The sequence below is a fragment of the Corvus hawaiiensis genome, chromosome 3, assembly GCF_020740725.1.
Source record: "Corvus hawaiiensis isolate bCorHaw1 chromosome 3, bCorHaw1.pri.cur, whole genome shotgun sequence".
In the NCBI taxonomy this organism is placed as follows: Eukaryota; Metazoa; Chordata; class Aves; order Passeriformes; family Corvidae; genus Corvus; species Corvus hawaiiensis.
In genome coordinates this window covers 106,820,014-106,836,131 of record NC_063215.1, presented here as the reverse complement: position 1 = coordinate 106,836,131, position 16,118 = coordinate 106,820,014, and the positions used below count along the sequence as shown (strand labels likewise).

General features: G+C 49.2%; 2 long non-coding RNA genes across 2 annotated transcripts; both read right to left on the bottom strand.

Annotated features, from left to right (window-relative positions):
* Positions 1-9,683: 9,683 nt before the first annotated feature.
* On the bottom strand, positions 9,684-12,600 carry LOC125322511. The gene is made up of 3 exons (XR_007202039.1): positions 12,559-12,600; positions 10,905-11,057; positions 9,684-9,724 (listed from the first exon to the last, which is right to left on the bottom strand). It is a non-coding gene; the product is annotated as an uncharacterized LOC125322511 (long non-coding RNA).
* A 153-nt stretch (positions 12,601-12,753) lies between these two features.
* Positions 12,754-15,499, bottom strand: LOC125322568. The gene is made up of 3 exons (XR_007202090.1): positions 15,356-15,499; positions 13,555-13,660; positions 12,754-12,794 (listed from the first exon to the last, which is right to left on the bottom strand). It is a non-coding gene; the product is annotated as an uncharacterized LOC125322568 (long non-coding RNA).
* Positions 15,500-16,118: the final 619 nt, after the last annotated feature.

Sequence of the window (16,118 nt, the reverse complement as noted above, 5' to 3'; positions counted from 1 at the left end):
GGTAAACAGAATGTCCAACCCAAAGCTTGTGTACTTGATTCCAGCCTTGCTGAGAAAGGGCCCAGCGTATCCCTGAGAGGAACTGATCCGTCCACTGAAGTTTGAACAGGGCCTGATTTGGCTCTTTAGCTGTGCCAGGGACAATGGGATCCTAAGGAAGGGTGTGCATCTGCCCCCGCTGCCTCCACCCCGCTTGCTGGACATGGCATGGGGGCCCTGGAGCAACTTGGGCAGGCAGAGGCCTTCCAGAGAGCAGCAGGGCAGGGAGCTCAGCAGAACTTCCTAAATGCCAGTGAGCCTGAGATGATGGATGTGTGGGAGCTGGAGAGCACCGAGCATGCCCAGAGCTCAGCAGCATCGGGGCTCAAAGGCTGCTGGGGAACTGTACGAGGGAAGGGAAGCAGCAGCAGAAATGAGGGGCTTGAGAAAAGCAGGTTTGGACATCCTGCAGGATGGCTTTGTGGGGACTTGGCTGGAGATCCGCACTGGCTGTTAGGTGCTTTAGGGACAGGGAGAGACTAGGGATCCAAGGCCATTCCCATACGATCCAAAAGGCCAGTGGAAGCAGTGGCACCGCAGAACATCTTGGTGCCAAACATGTGGATGCCATCTGGGAATGTAGCCACATTTCCAGAGAAGTGAGCACAGGGATAGCGATGGCAAATGTGGGACATGGCCTCTCCCTCACCACTTCCCTTTCCATTCCCTGTCCTAGACCAAGCTGCTCCATTGACATCTCTGCCAGGTCTCAGCTAAGAGCATGGCTAAATGTCTTCAGGCATGAATGGGGGCAAGGCTGGATGCTTGATCTGAGGAGTACTGTGTTCTACTCTTTGCAGGCTTCCTTGCTGTGTTCCAGTGTTGGGGATATGAAGAAGGGATCATTGGGACCACCTTTGATCCCCCCAATACGCAAGGCAGTGAGTCCCCCTGTGAGCAGTGCGGCAGCGTCTGTCCCAAGCTCTCCGCAGCTGGATTTCCAGGAGTCCCAGGAGATGAGGTAAGCCAAGGTTTCTGCTGCTCCAGTGTGCTGTTCCCCTCGCGTTTCCCATCTCGTGAGGTTATTTTCCACAGTCATCTCTCCCATGTATTTAGGCAAACCTCAGTGTATTCCCCATTTTGCCCATCTGTGGTGATCCAGCACAATGGCAAAGCCAACACCATATGCCCTAAGAGCAGAGGTGGTTGTGGGGAAGAGGAGGCAGGGCTTAAGAGCACCTCAGAACAGGTCCTCTGCTGGACTTGGCTACTGATTCCCTCTGTGGTGTTTGTGCTGTCATTTGGGAACTGTATTGCATGGATGTGGATACTGCGGTTCTTTGAATACTGTGATCCTTGCCTGTCAACTTCTGCAGCCATGAGGATATGTCAGGGCAAATATTGGCTACTGAGGAGGTGTCTGCAAATTCAGGTGCTGCTCCTGTAAATGTCAGGTGTGACTTCTCTGTGCCTGGGCCTCCACCGTGAAACCAGAGCCCAGATAAAACTTGGGGTACAGATGTATCATCTGATCGATGTTTAGTATTTCGATCTGGGCTTAAGATCAAAGAGGGCAAGGTGCTAGAGAAGAGTTATAGGACTGTACCTGATGCAAAGACATTGGCTTGGATATATGTGTGAGAAAATGTAGCTGTCAAGCTTATCCTAGTGACAAGGATAAAGCAGGAGTCCCAGAAGTATCATTCCAATTGAAAAGCGTCCGTAGGGCTTTTAAAGTGCAATCGGAATATCCTTACCTAGCAGCTGAGTTGGAAAAGGCCTTTTTGTCCTTGAAAGAGCAAGGAGGTGTACTGTCATTCTCAGGAGAGAGCAGTGCTATGGCCCCATGTAGCCCGAGACTGTCACCAGTGTAAGGCATGAGCAGGCAAAGTCAAGCTTGGGCAGGAGAACAAAAGTAGCTGCCCTCCATACAGACTTGTGTCTCAGCTCAGCAGCTCTTGCTGCTTCACAGAGGCTGTAGGAGCCACTTGGCTGCAAAAGGAGAGAACTGGGCAGGTCTGATGCAAGTTGAAGAATGACTGCTGTGTTTCAGCCGGAGCTTGGCAAGCTCTGTGGGACTCCAGCACCTGAAAGCTTAAGGACAATTCCTCAGCTTTGCATCGTGTTGGGTTTATGTGTTGCATTTCCTCCTTCATCAGGAGGACCATGCTAAGAAGGTTTGCCTCCTTTGATGCTACACACATTCCATGCCCTTCTCTTTCTACCTGCTCATATGTTCTTTTGTCCTCCCTTTTCTCAAGGCCAAGATCCAGCAGAAGAAGCAAAGAGAAGAACTCTGAACATGCAAGTAGGTACAGGGCATGTCTGTCCTAAAATGCCCATTGGAATGCTGACCCAGGGGTGGCATTGTGGCAGTTTGGTTGAAAACCATCCTGGTTTAAATGTCTTCAAATTCCTTTCAATTCCTTGATGGGCTCAGTGGATTCTCCCAGAGCCTGGTCACTGGGAGTGTGCTCCGGTGGTGCAGTGAAAATTACTCCAGGAGCTGCACTGGTACCTTGGGGCTCGGGAAATGCGCCACAGGAAAAGAAAACATTCCTCTCCATCCTGCACATGCCTTTCATCTCCCTGCACCCTTTCTAAGGTCATAATTAGTAGAGAAAAAAAGACATTTAGCATGAAAGGAGAAATGTTCCCACTCCTTCCTCCTGCCTTTGAAGGAAGAAGGAGAACACCTTCCCTTGGGGCAGTTTCTGCGCTGAACCCTTTGAGATCTGAAGGAGATTCATGGACATTGCCTGGTTTTGCATGGGGAGAAATAGGGAAACCTCCTTAGACAGAAAGTCCTTGTGAATGTTCCAGTTAAGGGGAAGGAGACTTCCAAATGGATGCAGCCTATGCAGGATCAGAGTTTGTCATCCTCTGACAGCACAAGCCTAAAGCCACCTATGGCAGGTTCACGATGGCAAATCTCTTCCCCGACTCTCTCTGCCCGTGTCAGTATTGCAGGCTGAGGCTGGGGGAGGAGATGCCTTCTGCCTTGTCCCCCGTCCCTGCCTTGCCTGATCCCTGACAAGAAGAGTTGTGCCAGGTCAAATGAGGTGTCTGATGCATGTGTGTCAGCGCCTGCTTTCAAGTTCAAAGCCTCAATGCCAGGGTTGTTGTTCCTTTGCCATCTCTGGGTATGGAATGATAGGAGAGATGAGATTTGAAGAAACAATTTTGCTGATGCAGAAAAACGATTTATCATTGGTGGAGGCCTGTACAGAATGATTAGTTCTCTGAGTTTCAAAAGCTCCATTGGAGAGCATTTCAGATTAACCTGCACCATGCCGTTTCCATTAAGAAAATTTTGAATTGTCAGGATTAGCAAAGATCAGAAATGTTTTGAGGCAGGTCATGTTTATGTTGGGTTTGGGTGTCTCTGCAGGAAGGAAAGCAGGGAATAAACTCCTGGAGCAACAAAGCAGAGAAAGCTGGGACGTTTGCATGACCAATGTGTTCCCTACAGATATGGGCTGCTTGAATAGTGGGGACATCTAAATTTGATTGCAAATCTTCTTTTGCTTCTAACACGTGGTGCCATTGTTTGTGTCTCAGCACTGCCTTTGTTGTAAAGAGAAATAAAAACCACCAAGAAAACCCAACCAAGAACTGAGGGGGAGTTACAGAAACAAAGGCCTTGAAAACTGGCTTTGGAAAGCAATTACTTCCTAGGTGGAATTGTCAAATTCTAGAGACCCCTGTGGGTTGCCAACTGTTTGGAAGGAAAGGGATCCCCAAGTAGTGGATGAGCCATGAGCAGCACAGAAGCAAAGTAGTGGAATCTCTCTCTCCCTTCCTGCCAGCTCCATACAGTTCAGAGCAATTATAGTGATGCTAGTTTCATGAAAAATAAAAACAAAGTGATCTTCTCAATAATAAATAACCCCTCGAGTGCCTCACCCATTAGTTGTGGTGATTGTAAAGGTGGGAGTTCAACTAACTCACTTCTTCCCTTGTACCTGATCTACAGCTTCTTCTGAGTCTACAACAAAAACCCAGAGGAAGAAGGGAAAGAGTTCATGGTGTGTGATAGGACCTGGGATGCCTCTGTTCCCAAGGGAACTGGCTGAACTTTTTGGCTTGAAGACTGACGTGCGGAAGCCCGGCCTTGGCAGTGCAGGTCTCCGCTCGCAGCCTGCTCAGGGGGCCTTGGCCCAGGAGCCCCGGCAGGGGCAGCTGAGCAGCGCTGCCCCCGGGGTCACTGCCAGGGAGCACAAGGTGAAGGCTGAGCATGGCTCAGCCTCACAAAGAGGTAAGGCGGGAGCTGGGCCGCTCTCTGGCGGGAGGAAGGCTCTTGTGCCAGCCTAGAGAGCCTGGGCACATTGCCAGGGAACAGTTCTGCCCTGCATGTGCCCCCTGCACTGAGCTGTGCTGCTCCCAGTGCCCCGTGGAGCTGTAGGGCTGCTCAGCTGTGGGGCCGGGAGAGGAGCAGGAGGGTGCGTGTGCAGCTGAGCCATTCCTGGAAAGCACAGGCCTCTGGGCTCCCTGCTGTCCCAGGGCAGCCCAGAGGCCAGGCTGTTCCTGTGCTGGCTCTGTGCAAGTGGGTCAGGGTGTCTCCCTGGCCTGCCTCAAGTGGCTGCTGGCAGGAGAGTGTTTCCCTGTGCAGCTCTTTAGAAGTTTCCAGGTGGTCTGTCCCATTAAATACGTAGCTTCTGATGCTTTAGGTTTGCATTGTGGCCTCTGTTATATTTTGTGTCTCCACTTTGCAGGCGTGACTGGCTACAGTCTTATCAAGAAGTTTTCCTTGGACATTTCCTATGTTCCCTAACCGACAAAGCCCTTGCCTCCTGTCCAGAAGAGCTCTCTTTCCTCGAGCTCAGGAAGAAGGTGCTGCCTGTCCGAAGAATGTTTGAAGATTTGGATTTATACGTTAGGCTTTGTAGTTACAGATGTACATATGTTCTGACATGTAGATGTAGTTTGAATAAATGTGTTGTCATTTTATCTTTTAAATTTTGAAACTAGATTTTCAACAGTATATATTTTATTTTGATTGGTTTTGTTTGTTTTAAATAAAATAATTTTTAAAAAAAACAAGCCGAGAATGTGAGACCTGCTAGCCTAGAGGTTGTCAGAGTGCAGCTGACTCAACGTGCCACTGTCTCACGGTATTCTTTCCTCACAGCGCCTCTCCTCTTCCTCTTTTGCCATGTTTTCTTCATGTCATTTGTGCTGCTGTTTGTTATTTAGCATTACAATGGGGCCACCTATTACCATGTTTGGGGGACAATGGACCCAGAAGATCCTGTGTAGTCTCCAGTTTTCTGCCTCGATCTATTCTGTGCTCACAAAAGGCCTGAGCAAAGCAACAAAGAGAATGTGCCCAAATCCCAAAGCTTTGCTCCTTTGCAATGTCAGACGGATCTGGCTCAGAGGTGTCTTCAATCACAATTCCATAGGTAAGAAGAGGACGTGTATTTCACTGGGAAAAGAGGCACTGCTTTGGAAAAGGCATCTGTATGTATATTTACCCAGGACAGCAGTCCAACGGCGTTGTTTGCAACTTGTTTGCAGAAGGATGAGCGGACTGTGAGGTTATTGAACAGGTGACAAGGGTTCCTCAAATCTGTACCCTAGCCTGGGTGCCATTCAGCCCACGGGTATGGGATCATTTGGTACCATGGACCAGTGCTTGCCAGCATATTGAATTCCTGCCTAGCTGGAAGAAGCAATTCTGGGTTCAGCTCCAGCTCTTGGTGGGCTGCATGATCACTGACAATGCTGCCTTTCCAGAATTTATTTCTCAGTTGCCTTTCATAGTCATTTGAAGCTTTTAAACCTCACATGTCAATTTGCTCTGCCTTAGGGAAAAACACTTCTGAGCCCTGTGCAAACTGTAACCTTTTGACACCAAAGTCTTCATGGTTTCCAGGCTCGGATGTTAGAGAAGAAAATGCATGTGAATGTGTTACTTAGGTTTTCTGGAGGAAAAACTCTGTGTCACGTGGCTGCGTGTGTTTGCACAATTTCCCTGTTTTCCTGTGGGCCGCTCACTGGAATGGTTGCGCAACCTCATGCTGGTTGAAAGATTTTCATATATTTTGAAGAGCTTTGGATGGGGACAGGATAGTTCCTATGGTGTTTCTCTCCACATTTCAGTCATTAAATTCATCCCATTTATTGATGCAAAATGGTATCTTTGCTTTCGAAGTATGCAACCAGATATTTACAATGCCCCTTTTTCTACGCAGTTGTCTCAAGTTCTGAGGACAGTTACGATTTTGCCAAAACTATGGCTGGAGGAGATCCAGGTTTTGTTCCATCTGTCTCAGAACCTGTGTCTGGAGAAGTGCAGGGCTCTGATCAACTCTTCCAGGATCCAGACCAATTGTCTACCTAGCAGGTAGACTTCTGAAATTTAATGTGCTGGACCACTCTCATTAGAGCAGGTTCAGTCCCTTGACAGCCACATTATCAGGCACCATTTTCTGGACAAAGGGAAAAAGCAGCTACTGGGAGGAGAAGGAAGAGATCTGTCCCTAGCCATTTCCCTCCTTTTCCAAAGAGAAAAAAGACCCCCCAAGAAGGGTGAGCACCGTCTTTACCAAGAGGACTAGGGATGCCGATGGAAACGAGTAACCAGAGTTGTGCCTGTGCAAGACAAGTCGGAGTTTACAGAAGTATCCTTTCAAAAAAAATTGGTTTAAACCTGCCCAGCCTGATATTTCTCTTCCCCATCCAAACCCATTTTTTTGTCTAGAGAATAATTGCCACGCTTTCAGTGGCTGGATTCCCTTCACTTAACCCAAGTGGGAGTAGGAGACAGCAGAAGTTACACCAGCAGAAAACTCTGTCCTCATCTGATGAACAGCATCAATAGGCACCTGCCAGACAAATACATCTGGACCGAAAGAACTTGTCCTGAAGCGTGGACCTGAATTAAATATTTCAGGGTAAGAGGCACCAGCCTGTCCCACACAGCCAGGATGTAGTGCCAAGACACACTGAATTAACTTTCCTGCTGCAGGCTTGGGAAAGGAGCTAAAGGAAAGGAACAATGAAGACACCCTACATACTTGGACAGTGTTAGTGGAGACGAGCTGGGGGCTGCTTTTGCACAGGTCTAGGAGGAGTGCCACTCCTTCCATCCGTGTCTTAAACTCCTTGGCTTCCAGGAGATTGTACAGCTTCTGGAGCGGCTCCGTTTCTTCCACAGCCGGAGGTAACGTGACCTGGGCTTTTGGGCGGCGTAGGAGGCGTCCATCAGAGGTAGACTTCACCCTGTTGAATAAAACCAAATGCGGACCTGTTGGTGATCATACCTTCAGTTAATTGTGAGCAGAACATCTTGGAGAGGTTTCCTAATGATGTGATTTCAAGCTAGAAAATCCTGATCTGAAAAACAACGGGAGGCCTCATGACAATCATTACAGGAGACAATCTGCAAGCAACATTCTCACCAGTGCTTACTCAGGAAAACCAAGGATGAGATGCATCTCACTTCTCTCCAGACGGCTTCCCAGGTACACATGTCGCACTGCTTTGTGAGGAAAGAGAGATGCTACTTCCATGTTTAAATGCCTCATCATGAGGGAGGTGTGCGTCTTATAATAAGGAAACTCATCCCTCTGGAGAAGTGTCTCTACAGCAGGCATGACAATCTGGAAAAGTAGCTCAGATGCATCTGAACAGATGGATAGGGGCATATCTGAAGGATCCAGAAAATCCGTAACAGGGATAAAAACAGAAGCCAGACATCCCAGCACTACGCTCACATGATTGCTTCCCTAGAGACTAGATCCACAGCTTAACAAACCCACTGGGAACAACTCTCTTGAGCATGGGAAGATCCTGACTATGCTACTGAGGCATGTGGTCACTCTCCTGCCAGCGCTGAGCATGACAGAGCTAAATAAATCCCCTCTGTTATCAGAGGACAACAGGTACAAGTAGCTCTCCCACTGGCAGGAAGAGACAGCAAGGACCAAATTCCTGTCTCAAATGCTGATTGCAGCACAGGGGGAAATAAACCAAACATGCTGTCCATCAAGCAAACAGTATGAAGGACAGGAATGTCAAGACAAAACGTCCACATTGAGACACCTGTTGACCAAAGTTGCTCAGGAACTGGCTTGCTACTTACTACTCATCTTGGTACTGTCTGAGGGTAAGAAAACCATGACTCAGGAAGGCCAAACCACATGCATGGGAAGTGCTATTTTGGGGAACAGCATCTTGCTTCTAGACTGGGACTTCTCATCAAAACACCCATCTGAAAAAGACTGCTCTCAGAGGAAAAAAACCCTGCTTGAATTTACTTGTCCCAAGTGAGGCAGCGGAGACATGGCCCTCTCACAGCCTCCACAGCACTGTCCTTGCCACTGCACTGGATCTTCTGAGCTGCAACCAATGGGTGTCTTTTTGTCGCCCATTTTTTGTGGAAACCCTTCCAGAGAAGTTGTGTTCAGCGTAATGCAGAAGGAGACATTTTTTATGATAGAGCATTTGTAGGGAAAGGAAACAATCTCTGGCACAGGTCATCTCCACCAGAAAGATTTTCCTGAGGAAGAGACATGTAAAGCTTGCCACGTGCTTTGTCACATCTAACTAAAGTGCTCAGTACCGTTTACTAGAAGGCAATGTGGCCTGGGGCTTCTTCGAGCCATCGCTCCTCTTCTTCACAGGCTTCTCGACAGATGGGTGTTCATCCTTCTGCGTTTCCATCCCCTACAAAGGCATAAAGAAACCCCATGGATCTTTAGAATGTAAAATAGGAAATTACCTGTTTAAAACACAACTTATAACCAGGATCACTGCAACCAAGGCTTGGGCAAACCTTTCCGAACTTACAGAAGGAAACAGGCCAGAGGTTCAGTGATGCCAACTCTTTGTTTTCAATAGCCCAAGGCAGGTTATGGCTGCTACCATACTGAGCAGCAGTCTAAAATCCCCAATTCATTCCTCTTGAGCATAAATGGGAATAATGCAAACTGGTAGGGAACTAATGCTCTTAAAGGAAGCTGCAGAAAAATTTGGACTCTTTGGAGGTTGGCCCATTGTGTTGGAAGTTGATTTGGTTCCACACTCACTCTCCCTGTTGCTGCACAAAGGCACACTCCCTTCTATAACGTAGGTAAAAAGAATAAAAATACCCCAGGCAAACAAATGATTTTCCACTGGATGCTGCTGAATTCACCAAGCTTCTTCCAGCTGCACAGGGCATGACAGCAAGGCAGTATTCCCAGAAGACAGACAGTAATTGTAGGAATTGGGATTGACTGGGACATCTTTTGTATATTTGGAAATTTTCTTGGCACTACTGCTTCCTGTGTCTTTTGCAAAGACTCTGTTATCTCCAGAAGCACTGTTCTCACTTAATTGCGTCACTGGGGGCAGAGTAGGGATAGTGGGGTGGGGGGTTATGCTTAAATGTAAACACATTTTCTCCTCTTTCCCTTCCCTGTTTGTGGCCAATATTCAAAATATCCAATACCCCACTTTTCCCCTAATATTATCAATTCCTTTGTGCTCTGCAGATGAACAGGCTACGGATCAACAGTTCATTCCCAGGAGCAAAATGATTTGGCAGAAGAGGAATGAGATAAGATTAGGTCTGTTTGATCTCATATCAGCAGTGGCAATACTTGCACAAAGGAGACATTTCTCCTACCAAGCACTTACTTTCTTCTTCATTCTTGTCAGAATATCTTCCAGGTCACGGGTGGAAAGAGATTGTTCCAAAAGCCTTTTAAATTTTTGGTGATTCAGCATCATTTTCACCATCTCCTGTCCATAATGCCTAAAACAAGAAAGAAAGAAAGAAAGAAAGAAGGAAAGAAAGAATAGAAGGTGAACAAACAAAGGAGGAGCATTAACAGAATAAGCTGATACCTTAAACTCAGCAGCTGCCATACCTGCATGAGAAGGCATTACCTACTCAGCAAAGAGAGAGATTTACCTCCACTTGTCACTGCACAGTGCTGTCAGCTGAACACAAGAGGCAAGAGGAGAACGTGGGGCAACAGAAAAATACAATCTCACTCTGAAACTGTGGGTGCGCTTCTGTGGCATCGAAGGATCCCAGGGAACAAGCAAAACACCTCTGCTTTGAGTCAGAGCTTATTAGCAGTGTCTTGCTGCCATTGCACAGTAATTTGCCTTTCTTTAACTGGCAGGGAAGCCAGGACCAAATGCCTCATGCTTGCTTTTGATTATTCTATACCATATGTATGCACAGGGACAGCTAGTTGCTCATGCGTTCTTGGCAGCTATTAATGGGAATTGAATCCTCAAAGTGAGGGGATTTGGGTGGTTTGGGTTGATTTTGCCACTAGGAAACCACAGTTTTCTTCAGGAAGCAATTTGGAGGTCATTCAGCCACAGATAAGAGCATTACAGAAATCTGCAGAAGAGGTTTAGAAAGACTGAATACATTGGCTAAAGACCCCGGGAATATTTCTAGGAAAGTCTTAAGTTAATGAGAAATAGATGTATGCGATCCTTCAGTGATGAACATTAGCCAACATTTTGGCTTTGTCTTGTGCACCTAAGGCCAAGCAAAACTGTTTGACTGGCTCATCTGATGGCTCTTTTGATCTCAGGAAAGAATCATTCAAGTCCCAGGAAGTTGGCAATGCTCCCTCTTGCGGGACAACCTCACGTTCCCCAGCACAGTCATTTCCCCAGACAAGCCAGGGCAGTGGTCACAGCACCAAGCCTGACAGAGCTCAAGAAGCCTTTGGACAATGCTCTCGGGCACATGGAGTGACTCTTGGGGGGCCCTGCACACGGGCAGGAGCTGGACTCGATGACCCTGATGGGTCCCTTCCAACTCAGCGTATTCCGTGACTCTGTGAACCTCATCCACACAGTGAGGGAACTTAATATTTCCTTTAGCTTCCACTCTTTTGTGGTTTTGCCCTTTACAGCCAGACACCCAACAGTTTTCCTGTTTTAGGAGGTGAAATGAAGATCATTACCTTGTGTCCTCGTGACAGTCCTGAGCAAGCGTCCCTGCCGCGTGCGCCAGCCTCTCAGCCCTGGGCGTTCCTGCGAGCTTCGTGACTCCAGTTTTCTCCATCAAGGACAGGAGGAGTTGGGCCGCGCACTTCCGCACCTGGACGTGGCGGCTCCTGGGAAGAAGAGAGCGGACACTGGGGCACAGGGAGCAGAGGGACACAGCGCAGGCCTTGGCCAGAGCATGCTCCCTGTCATTGCTGGGGGAAGGAGGCCTGGGTTCTCCCTGACACTTGGGACACCTGTAGAAGGTTCTGTCCGCAGAGAAACACAAAGTTAGCACTCTACAGAAGGACTGCCTGCAAGCAAGAGTGAGGAATTCAGTCTCCCTGCACTATCTGATACTCAACGTCTTTCCCCAAATTCACTCTGAGAAAGAGGGAAATTAAAGACAACCCAGGCTGACCCATCAGGGGCCAGCCACTACACAGACAGCCGCAGCAGGATTGAGGATATTTGCACCCATTTACCCCCAAATCTGCAGACCTTGGGAAAGAAACAAATGCAGGGAAAACACGCTGTGGGACATGAAGTTGCAGAATATTCTGCAATGCAGCCAGTTTCTTCTGTGAGGCTTGGCGAGAGATACATCTGAACGTTTCCCCCTTTTCCAAAGCTGAGGAAAGGGTGGCAGTCAGTTTAGCCAGCTTGTCCTGTTCTAGACAGTGTCTCTTGGGGACTATCAGGCCCAGCACCAACACTTAAGGCAGCACCTGCTTCAGCTGTCCCATGGCAGTCGGCCTGTGAAGGTGCCTGTACAGTGATTCATCATCTCAAGGCTAACATGAGACATCAGTTTGAATAGCAAGTGGGCCTCTAAGGCCAGGACAGTCCTACAAGACTCCTCTTGGCAGGAGCTGCACCTGCTGTGCAGGCTGTGCCACACCCAGCACGTTCTCCCCCATGTGCTCCATGCCCCAGCAAGAACCCTCCTTACTTCTCAAGTGAATGACATAATGAGGATGCATGGTTTTTCCCAAGGCCTCTGTGGTTAGGGCTGTGAAATATCAAAGAGCGCTCACAGCTGCAGTTGCAATTGTCCCTCTTCCCACAAAACCACAGGGCTCTATCCTTAGCCTTTGCAGGCACTTTCACTTGCCCACCATTCACCACATCTAGGCAACTCGGACAGACTGGGAGAACTCCAGGAAGCAGCAGCAAGCTGAGTCAGGGGAGGTTGAGCTTGGATATCAGGAAAAAGTTTTTCACCCAGAGGGTGGCTGGGCACTGGAACAGGCTCCCCAGGGTACTGGTCACAGCACCAAGCCTGAGAAAGTTCAGGAAGCCTTTGGACAACGCTCTCAGGCACATGGTGTGACCCTTGGCGTGTTTGTTCTGTGCAAGGCCAGGAGCTGGACTCGATGATCCTGATGGGCCCCTTCCAACTCAGCATATTCTACAGCTCTGTGATTCTGTCAACTAAAGGGCTGCATGAGGGCAGAAATAGGTGACAAGAGGAAAGAAGTGAGGTTGATTGGAGAATCAAGTCACTGAGATCACAGAAGATGCAGGATACAGGACCCTTCCCTCCCACCGTTCCCATTCTCTCTCTCAGCCCTTCTCCCCCCCCACACACAATAGAAGGTGAAGAATATCACTAAGAGAAGAAGAACCTACTGGACTCCACTGTCCATGAGAGCAGTCATTGCTCGTGCAGGAGTCACATGCTCCACCATGACTCCCAGGGTGTGACTGGCTGCTTTCTGAACAAACTCTGGGGAGTTCCACACCATCTGGAGAAGGACCCGAGCAACCTCATCCACCTCCGAGTCCATGTCCTTCTGCAAGGTCACAAAGAGCTCTCCAAGAGTGACGATTGCAGAGTAAGACACCTTTGAGCGAAGGTTGGTCACCTGGGGAAGTCATGCGGGGAAACATAAGAATCACCTTGAAAAGAAAACCAGTTGCCTTAGACAAAAGTCCCAGGAAATGACAACACTTCCCGCTGTGTCCAGGGGAACACAAAAGCACAGGCAGAGCAGAAGAGCACAAGCACAGAAAGGCACTTAACTCTGGCACCTACTTGAGCTATGCCTCAGGCCTGCTTCCTGCAGGCCTAAAACATATTATTTCACTTAAAGTGTTCTACTTAACTCTTCTGGAATGTCCACTGCTTTGGTTTTAGGCCCTTTTATTCAAAAAACAAAGAAACAAATTAAAGCAAGGGCTGCTCTCAAGCCATAAAGGCACAAGTCATAAAGACAAAAGAGTCATTTGTTCCTGTTTGAAAAAGCAACAGCAGCAGTTGAAGCCCTCAGCCAGGAAACAGAAAACACAGGCTCAAGTCTACAGACTAATTGGCAGTGTTGAATTACAGCTTGGGCAGAGATTTGGACTGCAGCAAATAACATAATTAGTGTCTCCGCTTCTGCATTTGCACGTTGCATTGTAATGGCAGCTCGCTCCAAGAGGAGAGTGTCAGATGCCCGACCTACCAGTAAATAGAGCTACATGTGCACACAGATCCTATAGAGAGCTGACAGACATGAGAAAGATAAGGTCTAGAAACAGAAATGAAGGCAGTCCCTGAGCACACAGGGAGATGAACAAGCACATATCTACTCTACACACCGTGTAAGAAGCACGGAGGACGATTCAGAACAATGTTCTTACCTCGTTGGTAAGTGCCAAGCAAACCTCACGAAGTCTACAAAGAAGGACTTCTGAGTGGGACTCAGCCAGGTGTTTGATGCTGAAGAGTCCCTTCTCCTTCAGCTCCCTGAAAGGCAAGTACCAAAAAGATTGACTTTCTCTCCACCCAAGAACTAGGCAGCACCCTCTGAATTTACCAGGCTGGCGGCTCAGTCAAACAAAGGGAGGTGCTTTTCAAGCAGTACTTGATGAAATCGTGGAACTCGCTGCCACAGGTTGCTGTGGCTGTCAAAAGCATACACAAATCCAAGAGGCAAATAGAGGGCTTTCAGAGTCTTCACTTGTGGCCGTTTAACAAGACAGCCTTTCTGAAGTCTCTGGCACATGAAGTCCCTATGTCAGTGCTTCCTGGAGGCTGTGAGACCGTGCCATGCTGCTGTTTCTTGTCACCTCCCTGTACCTGTCCCTGAGACACAGTCCCATTGGGCTGTGTCTGGGGCATTTTCCTTCTTTGCCAGCTCCAGCAGGCAGTTCAGCAGTGAGAGTCTGCACTGGCACTCTGTAGCTGAGTTTCCACTCTGCAATCTAGGCCTGTCTGTCACCCACTCCACTCCACCTCACACATTCTCCAGGAAAGCAGCAGGATGCCCCAGAAGATTCCACACCCGGGCAAGAACAGCTGAAAGTCTAGCTTTTCCCAAAAGCCCCTACCTAAAACAACAGCAACATGTTATTTACAAGGTGCAAACAACTCCCTCTCTCAGCACTTGCTTTGGGCAGGACCTGAGCTACAGGAAGGCGCGTGATGCATCGGGGCTGCAGCGCAGGGCTGGCGGCCGATGCCACGGGCATCCCTGAGTGTCACCCGGACCCCCCCACAGCTGCAGAAGCTCTCTGCACCTCACAGGGCACCAAACAGAAATGGGGAAGAGAAAGCAGAAGAGACAGGGCAGAGCAAAGGCGACTGCACAAGGAGATGCATTGCAGCAGATTTTTCATGCTTATCCCAGGGTGAATGGAGTCCTTATCCCAGGGTGAATGAAGCATCCAGCAGTGAGTAGATGATAACCCAGACATCAAAAAGACAACCAATATCACCTAACATTTGTGGGGTTATCACCTCTGGGCCTCTACAGGCCTCCTTCTGTCTGTGTCTAAGTTTGGGACACATTGTGAGTATTGACAAAACATCTCAGGCCCATATGAAGCAGTGAGAAGGAAACAGTTGACTTGCAAAAGTGCAAGATTCCTAGAGGATTTTATTTCTTTTTCCTTCTCTTCTGCCATGAGCCCCTCAGGACTAATGACAGGCTGAGTGACTCTATAGCACAACTCAGTGCATTTCTCAGAAAGAAGAACTCCCTGTAGCTGCTCCTGGGACTCACATGCAGAAGGTCACAGGCAGACCCTGACTCCTGCCACTGCTGCCAGCAGTGGGGCCAGAGACAAATCTTACTCAGTCCCACTGGGCCCCGAGGCACCCAAATCTCTACACTCCAAACTGCTGCCATCCTGCTTCTGGCTTCAGCCAGCAAATCATCTTGTCCCACAGCTTTCTCTCTTCCCTCAAGATTTCCTTTGCAGCTCCACAGAGCAGCAGGCAAAGCGAGGAAACAGCACGGACCTGCTGCAGCTGGAGCACTGCTGCAGACCAAGGCCAAGAAAAGGCTGCTCTCAAATCTTTATCCTCTCTCTGCTCTGGAGTGGTTTCACTGGTGCCCCTCGGCTCTCTGTGCTGTTGGGGCTCAGAGGCACTAGCAAGATGCTCTCCTAACCTACCTTAACGCTAAGAGGGAGACAGAGTGAACGGGGCCTTTCTTACCAGTCATCGCTGCTGAGCAAGGAGAGTGCCTCGAGCAAGGACTGCTGTGGCTCCAAAGAGGCTCCGTCCTTCTGCCCCTTCCCACGGAGCGGCTCCTCTCGGCGCTCGGCACCAGTGGCCGTCTGCGGGGTCACTGTAAGGAGAGGGTCAGCCATGAGCGCTGCAGCCCCGGGCAAGGCACCCCGCCATGGAGCGGCCTGCAGCCCCATCTCCCAGCCAGGCTTCCATGAGGTACAAACTGGCACTGGCTCAGAGAATTCCCTGCTCTCTGGCTCCTTGCTTTCTCCCAGCTCCCCCAGCTGGGCACAGCTCCTTGGCTCAACCTGACAATTGCCCACACAGCGCCAGCTCCCAAGTGCCACAGGTACCACAGCCAGCGGCACGTTCCTGAGGCCGCAGAGCTCCCACTCCCTGTGAGACAGTGCCCACCAGCAGGACTTGCTCCCCACGAGGGACCCCTCAGCTGCCTCTCCTGTCTCAGCGCCCTGATTTCCCCGAGCCCTGAGGACAGAGGCACTCTGCAACTCCCTGAGGAAAGACCTGCAGCTGCCTCGTGACAGCACCAAGCCGAGCCTGAACAAGCGAGTCCTGCTGGGCCCGGCTGAATCCCCTCAGAGCAGCTACCAGGGAACAGCGATACCTGACCCTTCACACCTCACAGCGCCTCTGTTCCCATTGGCTTCAAATATTCTAGACAGAGGGCAGCTGAGTGCACTTACATTTCAGCCTGCTCTTGGGAAGGGAGTAGTTCATGGATTTTGTT